The sequence below is a fragment of the Oncorhynchus masou genome, chromosome 10 (assembly GCF_036934945.1).
Source record: "Oncorhynchus masou masou isolate Uvic2021 chromosome 10, UVic_Omas_1.1, whole genome shotgun sequence".
NCBI classification, from domain to species: domain Eukaryota; kingdom Metazoa; phylum Chordata; class Actinopteri; order Salmoniformes; family Salmonidae; genus Oncorhynchus; species Oncorhynchus masou.
In genome coordinates this window covers 6,248,365-6,265,379 of record NC_088221.1, presented here as the reverse complement: position 1 = coordinate 6,265,379, position 17,015 = coordinate 6,248,365, and positions in this window count along the sequence as shown.

The following is a 17,015-nucleotide window of genomic DNA, read 5'->3' as shown; positions in this document are numbered from 1 at the left end:
GTACATTTCAATGAAACATGGTGAAGCCCCAAAATTGCCCTCGCTAGAAGCATGTGTTTCAGACATAAGGAAGTGGATGGCAGCAAACTTTCTACTTTTAAACTCGGATAAAACAGAGATGCTTGTTCTAGGTCCCAAGAAACAAAGAGATCTTCTGTTGAATCTGACAATTAATCTTAATGGTTGTACAGTCATCTCAAATAAAACTGTGAAGGACCTCGGCGTTACTCTGGACCCTGATCTCTCTTTTGAAGAACATATCAAGACCATTTCAAGGACAGCTTTTTTCCATCTACGTAACATTGCAAAAATCAGAAACTTTCTGTCCAAAAATGATGCAGAAAAATTAATCCATGCTTTTGTCACTTCTAGGTTAGACTACTGCAATGCTCTACTTTCCGGCTACCCGGATAAAGCACTAAATAAACTTCAGTTAGTGCTAAATACGGCTGCTAGAATCCTGACTAGAACCAAAAAATTTGATCATATTACTCCAGTGCTAGCCTCCCTACACTGGCTTCCTGTCAAAGCAAGGGCTGATTTCAAGGTTTTACTGCTAACCTACAAAGCATTGCATGGGCTTGCTCCTACCTATCTCTCTGATTTGGTCCTGCCGTACATACCTACACGTACGCTACGGTCACAAGACGCAGGCCTCCTAATTGTCCCTAGAATTTCTAAGCAAACAGCTGGAGGCAGGGCTTTCTCCTATAGAGCTCCATTTTTATGGAACGGTCTGCCTACCCATGTCAGAGACGCAAACTCGGTCTCAACCTTTAAGTCTTTACTGAAGACTCATCTCTTCAGTGGGTCATATGATTGAGTGTAGTCTGGCCCAGGAGTGGGAAGGTGAACGGAAAGGCTCTGGAGCAACGAACCACCCTTGCTGTCTCTGCCTGGCCGGTTCCCCTCTTTCCACTGGGATTCTCTGCCTCTAACCCTATTACAGGGGCTGAGTCACTGGCTTGCTGGGGCTCTCTCATGCCGTCCCTGGAGGGGGTGCATCACCTGAGTGGGTTGATTCACTGATGTGGTCATCCTGTCTGGGTTGGCGCCCCCCCTTGGGTTGTGCCGTGGCGGAGATCTTTGCGGGCTATACTCAGCTTTGTCTCAGGATGGTAAGTTGGTGGTTGAAGATATCCCTCCAGTGGTGTGGGGGCTGTGCTTTGGCAAAGTGGGTGGGGTTATATCCTTCCTGTTTGGCCCTGTCCGGGGTGTCCTCGGGTGGGGCCACAGTGTCTCCTGACCCCTCCTGTCTCAGCCTCCAGTATTTATGCTGCAGTAGTTTATGTGTCGGGGGCTGGGGTCAGTTTGTTATATCTGGAGTACTTCTCCTGTCCAATTCGGTGTCCTGTGTGAATCTAAGTGTGCGTTCTCTAATTCTCTCCTTCTCTCTCTCGGAGGACCTGAGCCCTAGGACCATGCCCCAGGACTACCTGACATGATGACTCCTTGCTGTCCCCAGTCCACCTGGCCGTGCTGCTGCTCCAGTTTCAACTGACCTGAGCCCTAGGACCATGCTCCAGGACTACTTGACATGATGACTCCTTGCTGTCCCCAGTCCACCTGGCCGTGCTGCTGCTCCAGTTTCAACTGTTCTGCCTTATTATTATTCGACCATGCTGGTCATTTATGAACATTTGAACATCTTGGCCATGTTCTGTTATAATCTCTACCCGGCACAGCCAGAAGAGGACTGGCCACCCCACATAGCCTGGTTCCTCTCTAGGTTTCTTCCTAGGTTTTGGCTTTTCTAGGGAGTTTTTCCTAGCCACCGTGCTTCTACACCTGCATTGCTTGCTGTTTGGGGTTTTAGGCTGGGTTTCTGTACAGCACTTTGAGATATCAGCTGATGTACGAAGGGCTATATAAATAAATTTGATTTGATTTGATTTGATTTATACAAAAAGCTCTTTCATGCATAATTAATCATTAATAATCACAGTGTTACATGTGGTCAAAAATAATTACATTCATAAATACCAATCAGGCAGAGTTTACAACCCAAGCAGCACTTTATCAGGTATACCACATTTTTGTAACATGTAGGTCTTAGTCTTAATGGCCTTGCCCGTGATGGTGTGATTGAATGGACAGGCCTCGTTCATTTCTTGGGGAAGTTACACTGGGTACAGTACATCGGCCACATCTGTAATTGCCGCCCGGCACATTGTAGAGGAAGGTGCTACATGGTGCCGTTGGAAGATCAGACCAGACCTAACCACCATTTGACAGTGACTGATGTTGGGGGCATGTTTGAAGACCACCAGCAGGGGTTCTTTAAACATATTTTTCAGTGTTAAAGACCCCCCTCCCTCTTTACCGAAAAGTCCAGAATACTTGTTCCATGAGCATCAAAGGTGAGAGTCAATTTCAGATGTTCACTGGCTGCAACACTGCAATTATTGATGATTGATTTAGCAGCAAGCAGCACTGTTGAATCAGAATGGAGCTCAGAGCTCTGTGGAAAGAGTGGGAATAGAATTTAAATATTGCATTAATGTCAACTGGGCCACACACACCACTTGTTACACAGACTAAAACATTTGAAATACCCTGTTACTAAACAATATTATCAAGTTTATGAGGGCAATTCCATGGTAGCATAATTAGCTGAGACTCCGTTTTTCACTTTAAAATGTATGCCAAACAAAAACCATTGATTACAAAGTTTAACAAACCATATAACTCTATGCACTATGTTTAACAATTTTCACTAAAAAAATCTACAAATCTAATTTAGTGGAAGAATTGTGCAGATGCAAACTTTGGTAACAGAAGTATGGCAAAATCTCCCTCTGGTTTTTATGCGACCATGATTTCAAAAAAACCTTGAATGTCTGCTCCAAATTAAGATTTGTAATGTATAAGCAGGGAGTCAGGAAGCAGGTGCAGATGGTGAGTTTAATAATGAAACAATACAAACAAACAAACATGAGAAGCTTACTGAACGTGAGATAAAAAAATACTGCCTGATGACTGAGGCTTACTGAGGGCTATATGAAGGGAGAGTAATCAGGGTGGTGAAGTCCAGGTGTGCTTAACAATGGGGAGTGGGTGTGCACAATGATGGTTGCCAGATGTGCGCAATGTGGGTTGCCAGGGCCGGTGGTTAGTAGACCAGTGATGTTGAGTGCTGGAGGGAGCAGGAGTAGGCGTGACAAGATTCAAAGATGTCTGCAGAAAGAATGGGGTGTCAGCTCTGACATGACACCTTGAGTTTGAAAAAATCTACTTTGGTTATTGAAATACAGCAATTGAAGTGAATTTACACCCAGTAACAGAATTACGCTAATGGAATTACATCATGCGTCCCTAATCTGGTTTATACAGAAATGCATAATTATTAACATGAATGTCATTCTCTTCATGTTTCACAAGTTTAGACATCACAGCGCAGGAGAAGAGAGCACAGTAGAGTACAGTGTAGTACAGCACAGCGGAGTAGAGTAGGGTAGAGTTCAGGACAGTACAGTACAGTACAGAGTATAGTTAAATACAGTAATACATTAGATTACTCTTGAAGTTTGAAAATATCTAATAAACTTTGATTTCAGAGGGAACTTTCCCTTTCACATTCTCTTTTGAAAGCAGGGAATCTTAGGGAATGCACTTCTAAAGATAAGGTATAGAAACTGGAGTACAGTCACCTACAGTGGAAAGAAAAAGTATGTGAACCCTTTGGAATTACCTGGATTTCTGCATAAATTGGTCATAAAATTTAAGTCACTACAATAGACAAACACCGTCTGCTTAAACTAATAACAGACAAACAATTATATGTTTTCATGTCTTTATTGAACACACCGTTTAAACATTCACAGTGCAGGGTGGAAAAAATATGTGAACCCCTGGGATTTAATAAGTCGTTGACCCTCCTTTGGCAGCAATAACCTCAACCAAACATTTTCTGTAGTTTTTGTATTTGTATTTATTATGGATCCCCATTAGCTGCTGCCAAGGCAGTTTATATAATTTTAATTAAAAACATTACCATACATTCAGATTTGTAACGTCGGGATAGTGATGGGTGTGGAGTCAGATGCAGAGAGCAGAAGGTAGACGGGAAAAAAACACTTTAATGTCCTCAAGCACAGTAACAGGGACAAACATGGATGAAGCCCAAAACACAGGCGCAACAAAACCCAAACCCACTGTTACCAAAATACCGGACAGCAAAAACCCAAAAGTACACAAACACCACTAACGTAGAATAACCACAAGCCCGCACAAACACCAGCGGGCTAAACAAACTTAAATAACACCCATCCCAAAACCCCAACAAGTAACAGGTGAAAACAATTACACAAAAACAAACAAAAAGGAAAAGGGATTGGTGGAAGCTAGTAGACCGGCGACGACGACCGCCGTGCGCCACCCGAACAGGAAGGGGGAGCCACCTTCGGTGGTATTCGTGACAACATTTCACAACACATTGTGTGCCCTCAGGCCCCTACTCCACCACTACCACATATTTACAGTGATTCCTCCTTTGAAAGTTGCAAGCTTGCACCGCGGGACTGAGAGGTACCCAGCGGCACGTCTTCATTGCTCCAGACCACCATAAGCATAATTAGAGCACTCATTATGCATTTGGGTCCCAAGGTTTTTACATGACCAATCATATTGAGTGGTTCCAATGACAAATTTTGACGCGATCCACCCGTCCCTGGTGGCCTTCTTCAACAACGACGGCTGACAAAACATTACGGTGAAACCAAATGCAAGTAGTTATAACGTCATAACGAGGCAAGTAAAAACTGTACAATTAAGCGGAATATATTAGTTATTGTAGCGACAGATGTTTGTGCATATTTTTTTGTCATAAAGTTAATTTATGAAAATTGCTATTCATTTCAATCCTGTCCACATGCCCACAGCTCACAAGTAAACATCAATTCGGAGTGCAACGAGAATCAACCGATCGTAATGCCCATGTAAAATTTGACTTTGGATATCCCTATGGGGCTCGTTAGGGACCATCGGTAAATTGCACAATGTACATGGGACAATATGTTAAAATTCCAATATCTTCACATTTCAATTACTTAAACACCTCAAGCCAACTATAAATTATAGAAATTCATATACAAATATTGAAAGCATTTAATGAAACAACTAAAATGTGTAACGTGAAAATATTGTCTCATTTACAGTGTGTAATTAATTTACTGATGGTCCCCAACTAGCCCGGGCGATAGGCTATCCAAGAACAAGATTTTGCCACAGTCGCACACCAGTCAGCTAAAGCTAATTGGCAAAATTATTAGTCTAACTTTTCCCACCTGCGAATATACAAGAGACACCCACATCAAACCACATCCCGAACCCCAACTCATGTTTGAATTCAGTCATGGCTGCTAGAATTTCTTAATGAACCAAATCTAAAATGGAACCAAATCTAAAATGAAGCCAAATCAGGAAGTTCACCCGCCCTTTAAGATTTTATATTATTTAAGGCAAACAGAGCACTCAAGCTGTAAAACAATGGTCTGGTCCAGAATTAAACGCTAGAGTGCAATACAGCAAAATGCCCACAGGTCTTTGCTTAAAACGAGAATCAGCAAACCTTTCTAATCCACTTTACTGGTGACATTAGGTGTCATGACTCATGATCCCTACAAAAGTTGTACCACCAACAATTCACTGTAACATTATTGATAACACTGATATCTTCAACAGTACGGCTGTATTTACACGGAATGCAATCAATAATGATGGTACACTAGTTATAATCTTTTGCTTTGTCTGTAATAATAGCTATACAGTGCCTTCAGAAAGTATTTTCACCTTGTCACGTTCTGACCTTAGTTCCTTTGTTTTGTCTTTTGTTTTAGTATGGTCAGGGCGTGATTTAGGTGGGTTGTCTATGTTAGTTTGTCTATGATTTTCTATTTCTGTGTTTGGCCTGGTATGGTTCTCAATCAGAGGCAGCTGTCAATCGTTGTCCCTGATTGAGAACCATATTTAGGTAGCCTGTTTTCCATTGTGTTTGGTGGGTGGTTATTTTCTGTTTAGCGTTGTACCTTACAGGACTGTTCCTTTATTGTTTTGTTTTCAGTGTTCATTAAAATATTTAAAATATGAACACTTACCACGCTGCACCTTGGTCCTCCTCTCCTTCCCCAGACGACAAGCGTTACACACCCCTTGACATTTTCCATATTTTGCTGTGTCACTGGCCTACACAGAATACCCCACAATGTCAAAGTTTTACAAATGAATAAAAAAGGAACATCTGAAATGTCTTGAGTCAATAAGTATTCAACCCCTTTGTTATGGCAAGCCTAAATAAGTAAAGATTGGTTTAACAAGTAACATAGTAAGTTGCACGGACTGTGATAATAGTGTTTAAAATTATTTTTTAATGGCTTGTTCATCTCTGTAGCCCACACATACAATTATATGTAAGATCCCTCAGTCAAGCAGTGAATTTCAAACACAGACTCAACCACAAAGACCAGGGAGGTTTTCCAATGCGTCGCAAAGAAGGGCACTTATTGGTAGATGGTAAAGAAAAAGCAGATGTTCTATATCCCTTTGAGGTGGTGTAACAATACACCCAGTCACTACAAAGATACAGGCGTCCTTCCTGACTCAGAGGAAGGAAACCACTCTGGGATTTCACCATGAGGCCAATGGTGACTTTAAAACAGTTGCAGAGTTTAATGGCTGGGAGAAAACTGAAGAAGGATCAACAACATTGTAATTACTCCGCAATACTAACTTAAATGGCAGAGTGAAAAGAAGGAAGCCTGCACAGAATAGAAAATATTCTAAAACATGCATCCTATTTGCAAAAAGGCACTAAAGTAAAACTGCAAGAATGTGGCAAAGAAATTAATTTTATGTCCTTCTGGTGCATCATGTTATGACTAGGCATGTCATAAACAAGGAGTTTTGTAAGGAGGAAATTAACAGAATATAGCTAAGCACATGTAAACTGCTCGAGGAAAACCTGGTTCATTCTGCTTTCCAACAGACATTGGGGGACAAATTCACCTTTAAGCAGGACAATAACCTAAATCACAAGGCCAAAGATACACCGGAGTTGCTTACCAAGATGACGTTGAATGTTCCTGAGTGGCCTAGTTCCAGTTTTGACTTAAATTGGCTTGGAAATCTATGGCAAGACTTGGCTGTCTAGAAATGATCAACAACCAACTTGACAGAGCTTGAAGAATTTTTAAAAGAATAATGTGCAAATATTGTACAATCCTGGTGTGCAAAGCTCACCCAGAAAGACTCACAGCTGTAATCACTGCCAAAGGTGATTCTAGCATGTATTGACTCAGCGGTGTGAATACTTATGTAAATTTCATATTTATGTTTCAATTACATTAATAAAAAAATCTTAAAACAGGTTTTCACTTTGTCATTATTGTGTGTAGAAGAATGATAAAAACAATCTGGTAAGGTTGGTAGACTTTAGAAAAGCAAGCATTTACTAAATATACTGAATTAGACTCCTTTCAATCTTTTACCAAGACTTTAACAGAGATGCAGAGAAGCATATATAGCTTCTTGACAAAAATAGAAGGATACAGACAGCTCAAGAGGTCTGCTTAGATATGTAACTAAACATATTTTTGAAATATAATTAAGCATAATGATTTGGGCTCCTAAGTGGGCTACTGACTGGAACAGCGGTCTAAGGCACTGTATCTCAGTGCTTGAGATGTCACTACAGACCCTGGTTCGTTTCCGGGGCTGTATCACAACCATCCGTGATTGGGAGTCCCATAGTACAATTGGCCAAGTGTCGTCTGGGTTAGGAGAGTGTTTGGTCCGGGGTAGGCCGTCATTGTAAAATAAGAATTTGTTCTTAACTGACTTGCCTAAATATTAAATTGAAAAAGAATGATTATGACTCTAGATTGCAGGAAAAAGCAGTTTCAGGTGTTTAAAAAATTCCAAATTCCCCACTGCCCAGACATCCTCATGTACTTGGTTCCCCAAAGCATTGGGAGTGGCTGACAAACTGTTGTATGGTTTGAAAACCAGGCATTGCTTGCAAGCAAGCCGACATGGAGCAGGAAACAGGTATCTTAATTTCTAGTGTTTTCAATCAGATAATGTTAAAATTTCATACCTTCTCACCAGTCGTGAAAGACTGCTTTGTGCTGCAAAAAAATCACAGATTTTGGCTATCCAGATCATTAAATCAGGATTTCAAAACTGAGCGCTTCTTCATAATTTACAGATTCCTGAATTAACAATAAACTAGTTAGTTTAACTTTGGTTGTTTATCTAAACAGTTGATGAGTCCAACGTTAACTAGCTAGCTAGCAGGGATAGTGGGCTGATGCCGAAAGCACACACTTAACGTTACAATTGCAATGATTGAATTTAACATTAACATTAAAGTAATTTGTTGGACATTTTTATATAATTTGTTGAATGAAAAAATCTTATACTCACATTTCATTAAGTTGTTTATTATTTTAGCTAGAAATGTGTTCTCCCTAGAAATGGCTGAAAGAGAATGCCGTGATGTCATCACTCTCTACATCACGTGACACAAATATTATCCCAATTTATGGAAATAGCCAACTCTCATCTGAAGCCACATTTGTGGATTGTAAAAATGTCCTTTCTCACCTTGTCTTGTTAAAACGTCTTTGGGCTTGGGGGCAGTATTTTGACGTCTGGATGACAATCATGCCCAAAGTAAACAGCCTGTTACTCAGGCCAAGAAGCTAGGGTTTGCATATAATTGGTAGATTTGGATGGAAAACACTCTAAAGTCTCCAAAACTGTTAAACTAAACTGCCTAAAAGAGAACCGACCCGTAGCACTCATGTCGGTAGCCATAAAGTGCTTTGAAAGACTGGTCATGACTCACATCAACACCATCATCCCGGAAACACTATACCCACTCCAATTTGCATCCTGCCACAACATATCCACAGATGTCGCAATCTCAATCACACCTTGACAAAAGGACAAAGGAACACCTATGTGAGAATGCTGTTCACTGACTACAGCTCAGCGTTCAACACCATAGTGCCCAAAAATCTCATCACTAAGCTAAGGACCCTGGGACTAAACACCTCCCTCTGCAACTGGATCCTGGTCTTCCTGACGGGCTGCCCCCAGGTGGTAAAGGTAGGCAACAACACATCTGCCACACTGATTCTCAACATGGGGTCCCTCAGGGGTGTGTGCTTAGTCCCCTCCTTTACTCATTATTCACCCACAATTGTGTGGCCAAGCACAACTCCAACACCCTCATTATGTTTGCTGACTACACATCGGTGGTAGACCTGATAACCGACAATGATGAGAAAGCCTACAGCGAGGAGGTCAGATACTTGGCAGTGTGGTGAAAAGACAACAACCTCTCCCTCAACGTGAGCAAGACTAAGGAAATGGTCAGGGACTACAGGAAAAGGAGGGCCAGACAAGCACCCATTCACATCAACAGGGCTGTCGTGGAGCGGGTCGAGGGTTTCAAGTTCCTTGGTGTCTACATCATCAACAAATTATCACGGTCCAAACACACCAAAAAAGTTGTGAAGAGAGCACAGTAACGCCTTTTCCCCCCTCAGAAGACTGAAAAGATTTGGTATGGGTCCTCAGATCCTCAAAAAGTTATACAGCTGCACCATCGAGAGCATCCTGACCAGTTGCATCACCGCCTGGTATTTCAACTGCTCAGCATCTGACCATAAGGCGCCACAGAGGGGCAAACTGGGGCCAAGCGTCCTGCCAGCCAGATGTAGGCCCAAAATATTGTCAAAGACTGTTCTCTCTGCTACCGCATGGAATGTGAGACCGGAGCGTCAAGTCTAGGTCCAAAGGCTCCTTACAGCTTCTACCCCCAAGCCATAAGACTGCTGAACAATTAATAAAATGGCCAGCCTGTCATGGTTTTCTTCTATCTCCTCCTCTGACGACGAGGTGTAGCAAGGATCGGACCAAAATGCAGCGTGGTAATTTTCATACATGTTTAATAACGAATAAACACGAACAATACAAAACCAAGAAACATAACACGAAAACCGAAAACAGCCTATACTGGTGCAAACTAACACAATAACACAGAGAGAGGAACAATCACCCACGAAACACTCAAAGAATATGGCTGCCTAAATATGGTTCCCAATCAGAGACAACGATAAACACCTGCCTCTGATTGAGAACCACTTCAGGCAACCATTGACTTTTCTAGATAACCGTACTAATTCACAATCCCAATACCTACAAAAAACCCAAGGCAAAACACACCACATAATAAACCCATGTCACACCCTGGCCTGACCAAAATAATAAAGAAAACACAAAATACTAAGACCAGGGCGTGACACAGCCAGACTATTTGCATTGCTGCTACTCACTGTTTATTATCTATGTGCAGTCACTTTACCCCTGCCTACATGTACAAATTACCTCGACTAACCTGTATCCCCGCACAATGACTCAGTACCGGTACCCCCTGTATATTGCCTCATTATTGTTATTGTATTGTGATATTTATTTATTTTCATTTACATACGTTTATTTAGTAAATATTTTCTTAACTCTATTTTCATAAAAAATAAGCATTTCATGGTATTGTTGTATTCATGGCGAATGTGACAAATAACATTTGATTTGATTTTATATACATTCTACAGACCCAACAATACCTTTACTGTGGCAACCAGAATAGTTCTTGCTCTAAACCATTATATTCCATTGACAGTGATTCACATTGCGGTCATTTATTTGACTTTGGAACATCTTTTAAAACCCAGACGTAATGCAGATGTCACTTAAATAAGAACAAATATGAATCATTGCATATTATTAGTAGTATTGGATAGAAAACACTCTGAAGTTTCTAAAAACTGAATGAGTAGTACAGTCTGTGAGTAATACAGAACTCATATGGCAGGCGTAAACCTGAGAAAAATCAGGAAGTGGGAAATCTGAGGTTTGTTTGTTTTTCAACTCATTGCCTACAGTGTCTATGGGGTCATATTGCACTTCCCCAGGCTTCCGCTAGATGTCAACAGTCTTTAGAATGTTGTTTGAGGCTTCTACTGTAAGTCGCTCTGGATAAGAGCGTCTGCTAAATGACTTAAATGTAATGTAAATGTAAGTGGGGGCAAATGAGAGCTGATTCAACCAGAGGCCTGCCAGAGTGCCATGAGATGATCACTCGTGCAAACGTGAGAACGACCTGCGTTCATTGCAATTCTAAAGAAAAATAAATTCTGTTTGGAACATTATTAAAGATCTATGTTAAAAACATCCTAAAGATTGATTCTATACTTCGTTTGACATGTTTCTACGAACTGTAATATGACTTGGTGAACTTTTCGTCTGAACTTTCGCATGGACTTGCACGCACCTCATGAGTTTGGACTTGTTTACCAAAAGCGCTAACAAAAGGAGGTATTTGGACATAAAAGATGGACTTTATCGAACAAAACAAACATTTATTGTGGAACTGGGTGTAACGATTCTCTTCTTCCTCTTCCTCTGAAGAAGAGGTGTAGCAGGGATCGGACCAAGACGCAGCGTAGTTATAATTCATGGTTCTTTTAATAACGAAACTATACATGAAATAGACTACAAAAACAAGAAACATGAAAACCCGAAACATTCCCGTGTGGTACAAAAACTGACACAGGAGACAACCACCCACCAAACCCAACACAAAACAGGATACCTAAATATGGTTCCCAATCAGAGACAATGACTAACACCTACCTCTGATTGAGAACCTTATCAGGCCAAACATAGAAATAGACAAACCAGACACACAACATAGAATGCCCACCCAGCTCAGGTCCTGACCAACACTAAAACAAGGAAAACACACAAGAATGATGGTCAGAACGTGACAGTACCCCCCCCCCCCCAGGTGCGGACTCAGACCGCACAACCTAAACCTATAGGGGAGGGTCTGGGTGGGCATCTGCCCGCGGTGGCGGCTCTGGTGCTGGACGTGGACCCCACTCCATAATTGTCTTAGTCCACCTCCTTAGCATGCCTTGAGTGGCGACCCTTGCCGCTGACCTTGGCCTAGGAACCCTAATAACGGGCCCCACTGGCCTGAGGGGCAGCTCGGGACTGAGGGGAAGCTCGGGACTGAGGGGAAGCTCAGGACTGAGAGGGAGCTCAGGACTGAGAGGAAGCTCAGGCAGGTTGATGGCGGCGCTGGGCAGACTGGCGGCCCTGGCGGCGCTGGGCAGACGGGTGGCTCAGACGGCGCTGGGCAGACTGGCGACTCTGATGGCGCTGGGCAGACGGGTAGCTCAGGCGGCGCTGGGCAGACTGGCGACTCTGATGGCGCTGGGCAGACGGGAAGCTCCCTGGCTCGATGCCCACTCTAGCCCGGACGATAAGAGAAGCTGTTATGTACCGCACCGGGCTATGCACCCGCACTGGAGACACCGTGCGCTCCACAGCATAACACGGTGCCTGCCCGGTCTCTCTCGCTCTCCGGTAAGCACAGGAAGTTGCCGCAGGTCTCCTACCTGGCTTCGCCATACTCCCTGTGTGCCACCCACCCAAGAAATTGTTGGGGCTGACTCTCGGGATTCCTACCGCGCCGCCGTGCTCGCTTCGCCAACCTCATTCTCCTGTAACCTTCCTCGCACTGCTCCATCGAATCCCAGGCGGGCTATCTCTTCCCAAGTTGTGTAGTCCAGATTCTGCTCCCATGTCCCGAAATCCTGACATTGCTGCCTCTCCTGCTCCTTGTAATGCCGCCTCTCTGTTTTCGCTGCCTCCAGCTCTGCTTTGGGGCGGTGATATTCCCCAGCCTGTGCCCAGGGTCCCTCTCCGTTCAATATCTGTTCCCAAGTCCATGAGTCTTTTGATGCTGGTTGCTTGTCACCACGCCGCTTGGTCCTGTTGTGGTGGGTGGTTCTGTAACGGTTACCTTCTTCCTCTTCCTCTGAAGAAGAGGTGGAGCAGGGATCAGACCAAAATGCAGCGTGGTTATAATTCATGGTTCTTTTAATAACGAAACTATACATGAAATAGACTACAAAAACAAGAAACATGAAAACCCGAAACAGTCCCGTGAAAACCCGAAACAGTCCCGGGATCCTCATCTCTCCCAAGTGGTCATTCTCTCTTTCTCCCCTTACCCATCTGTCTATCGCCTCCTTTGAATTCCATGCTGTCACAGTTACCAGCCCTTTCAAGCTTAACATCCTTATCATTTATCGCCCTCCAGGTTCCCTCGGAGAGTTCATCAATGAGCTTGATGCCTTGATAAGCTCCTTTCCTGAGGACGGCTCACCTCTCACAGTCCTGGGCGACTTTAACCTCCCCACGTCTACCTTTGACTCATTCCTCTCTGCCTCCTTCTTTCCACTCCTCTCCTCTTTTGACCTCACCCTCTCACCTTCCCCCTACTCACAAGGCAGGCAATACGCTCGACCTCATCTTTACTAGATGCTGTTCTTCCACTAACCTCATTGCAACTCCCCTCCAAGTCTCCGACCACTACCTTGTATCCTTTTCCCTCTCGCTCTCATCCAACACTTCCCACACTGCACCTACTCGGATGGTATCGCGCCGTCCCAACCTTCGCTCTCTCTCCCCCGCTACTCTCTCCTCTTCCATCCTATCATCTCTTCCCTCTGCTCATACCTTCTCCAACCTATCTCCTGATTCTGCCTCCTCAACCCTCCTCTCTTCCCTTTCTGCATCCTTTGACTCTCTATGTCCCCTATCCTCCAGGCCGGCTCGGTCCTCCCCACCCGCTCCGTGGCTCGACGACTCATTGCGAGCTCACAGAACAGTGCTCCGGGCAGCCGAGTGGAAATGGAGGAAAACTCGCCTCCCTGCGGACCTGGCATCCTTTCACTCCCTCCTCTCTACATTTTCCTCCTCTGTCTCTGCTGCTAAAGCCACTTTCTTCCACTCTAAATTCCAAGCATCTGCCTCTAACCCTAGGAAGCTCTTTGCCACCTTCTCCTCCCTCCTGAATCCTCCTCCCCCCCCCCCCTCCTCCCTCTCTGCAGATGACTTCGTCAACCATTTTGAAAAGAAGGTCGACGACATCCGATCCTCGTTTGCTAAGTCAAACGACACCGCTGGTTCTGCTCACACTGCCCTACCCTGTGCTCTGACCTCTTTCTCCCCTCTCTCTCCAGATGAAATCTCGCTTCTTGTGACGGCCGGCCGCCCAACAACCTGCCCGCTTGACCCTATCCCCTCCTCTCTTCTCCAGACCATTTCCGGAGACCTTCTCCCTTACCTCACCTCGCTCATCAACTCATCCCTGACCGCTGGCTACGTCCCTTCCGTCTTCAAGAGAGCGAGAGTTGCACCTCTTCTGAAAAAACCTACACTCGATCCCTCCGATGTTAACAACTACAGACCAGTATCCCTTCTTTCTTTTCTCTCCAAAACTCTTGAACGTGCCGTCCTTGGCCAGCTCTCCCGCTATCTCTCTCAGAATGACCTTCTTGATCCAAATCAGTCAGGTTTCAAGACTAGTCATTCAACTGAGACTGCTCTTCTCTGTATCACGGAGGCGCTCCGCACTGCTAAAGCTAACTCTCTCTCCTCTGCTCTCATCCTTCTAGACCTATCGGCTGCCTTCGACACTGTGAACCATCAGATCCTCCTCTCCACCCTCTCCGAGTTGGGCATCTCCGGTGCGGCCCACGCTTGGATTGCGTCCTACCTGACAGGTCGCTCCTACCAGGTGGTGTGGCGAGAATCTGTCTCCTCGCCACGCGCTCTCACCACTGGTGTCCCCCAGGGCTCTGTTCTAGGCCCTCTCCTATTCTCGCTATACACCAAGTCACTTGGCTCTGTCATAACCTCACATGGTCTCTCCTATCATTGCTATGCAGACGACACACAATTAATCTTCTCCTTTCCCCCTTCTGATGACCAGGTGGCGAATCGCATCTCTGCATGTCTGGCAGACATATCAGTGTGGATGACGGATCACCACCTCAAGCTGAACCTCGGCAAGACGGAGCTGCTCTTCCTCCCGGGGAAGGACTGCCCGTTCCATGATCTCGCCATCACGGTTGACAACTCCATTGTTTCCTCCTCCCAGAGCGCTAAGAACCTTGGCGTGATCCTGGACAACACCCTGTCGTTCTCAACTAACATCAAGGCGGTGGCCCGTTCCTGTAGGTTCATGCTCTACAACATCCGCAGAGTACGCCCCTGCCTCACACAGAAAGCGGCGCAGGTCCTAATCCAGGCACTTGTCATCTCCCGTCTGGATTACTGCAACTCGCTGTTGGCTGGGCTCCCTGCCTGTGCCATTAAACCCCTACAACTCATCCAGAACGCCGCAGCCCGTCTGGTGTTCAACCTTCCCAAGTTCTCTCACGTCACCCCGCTCCTCCGCTCTCTCCACTGGCTTCCAGTTGAAGCTCGCATCCGCTACAAGACCATGGTGCTTGCCTACGGAGCTGTGAGGGGAACGGCACCGCAGTACCTCCAGGCTCTGATCAGGCCCTACACCCAAACAAGGGCACTGCGTTCATCCACCTCTGGCCTGCTCGCCTCCCTACCACTGAGGAAGTACAGTTCCCGCTCAGCCCAGTCAAAACTGTTCGCTGCTCTGGCCCCCCAATGGTGGAACAAACTCCCTCACGACGCCAGGACAGCGGAGTCAATCACCACCTTCCGGAGACACCTGAAACCCCACCTCTTCAAGGAATACCTAGGATAGGATAAAGCAATCCATCTCACCCCCCTTAAATGATTTAGATGCACTATTGTAAAGTGGCTGTTCCACTGATGTCAGAAGGTGAATTCACCAATTTGTAAGTCGCTCTGGATAAGAGCGTCTGCTAAATGACTTAAATGTAAATGTAAAATGTGTGGTACAAACACTGACACAGGAGACAACCACCCACAAAACCCAACACAAAACAGGCTACCTAAATATGGTTCCCAATCAGAGACAATGACTAACACCTGCCTCTGAACCTTATCAGGCCAAACATAAAAATAGACAAACCAGACACACAACATAGAATGCCCACCCAGCTCAAATCTTGACCAACACTAAAACAAGGAAAACATACAAGAACGATGGTCAGAACGTGACACTGGGATTCCTGGGAGTGCATTCTGATGAAGATCATCAAAGGTAAGTGAATATTTATAATGCTATTTCTGACTTTTACTGACTCCACAATTGGCTTGTTTTTGTGTCTGAGCGCCGTACTCAGATTATTGCATGGTTTGCTCTTTCCGTAAAGCTTTTTTGAAATCTGACACAGTGGTTGCCTTAAGGAGAAGCATATCTATAATTCTGTGCATAATAGTTGTATCTTTTATCAAAGTTTATTATGAGTATTTCTGTAAATTGATGTGGCTCTCTGAAAATTCGCTGGATGTTTGAGGCACAACATTACTGTGTCACGGCCGTTGAATGAAGAGGATCATGGTGCAGCATTGTGAGCGTACATATTCCTTTATTTATATGACGCCGACAAAAACAATAAACAATCCAAAAACAATCGTGAAGCTAAAGGCTATAGTGCTAACAAACAAAGACAACTCATCTCAAAGATGCGGACTCCAGCTGCAAAACCTGAACCTATATGAGAGGGTCTGGGTGGGCATCTATCCGCAGTGGCGGCTCAGGTGCGGGACACAGTCCCCGCTCCACCAGACCCTCCACCGGACTAGGCACCCTCTCTGCGGGCCCCGGACTGGAGAACGTCGCTGGAGGCTCCGGACTGAATGATGTCGCTGGAGGCTCCGGACTGGAGGCCGCCGTTGGAGGCTTTGTGCCATGACTCCTCACTGGAGGCTTCATGCCATGGATCATCACTGGAGGCTTCTTTCCATGGATAATCACTGGAGGCTTCTTGCCATGGCTCATCACTGGAGGCTTCTTGCCATGGATAATCACTGGAGGCTTCTTGCCTTGGATCATCACTGGAGGCTTTGTGCCATGGATCATCACTGGAAGCTTCTTGCCGTGGATCCTCACTCGAGGCTTCTTGCCATGGATCATCACTGGAGTGGAGAGACACACAGGAGGCCTGGCTCTGGGAGCAGGCACAGGACTCACCAGGCTGGGG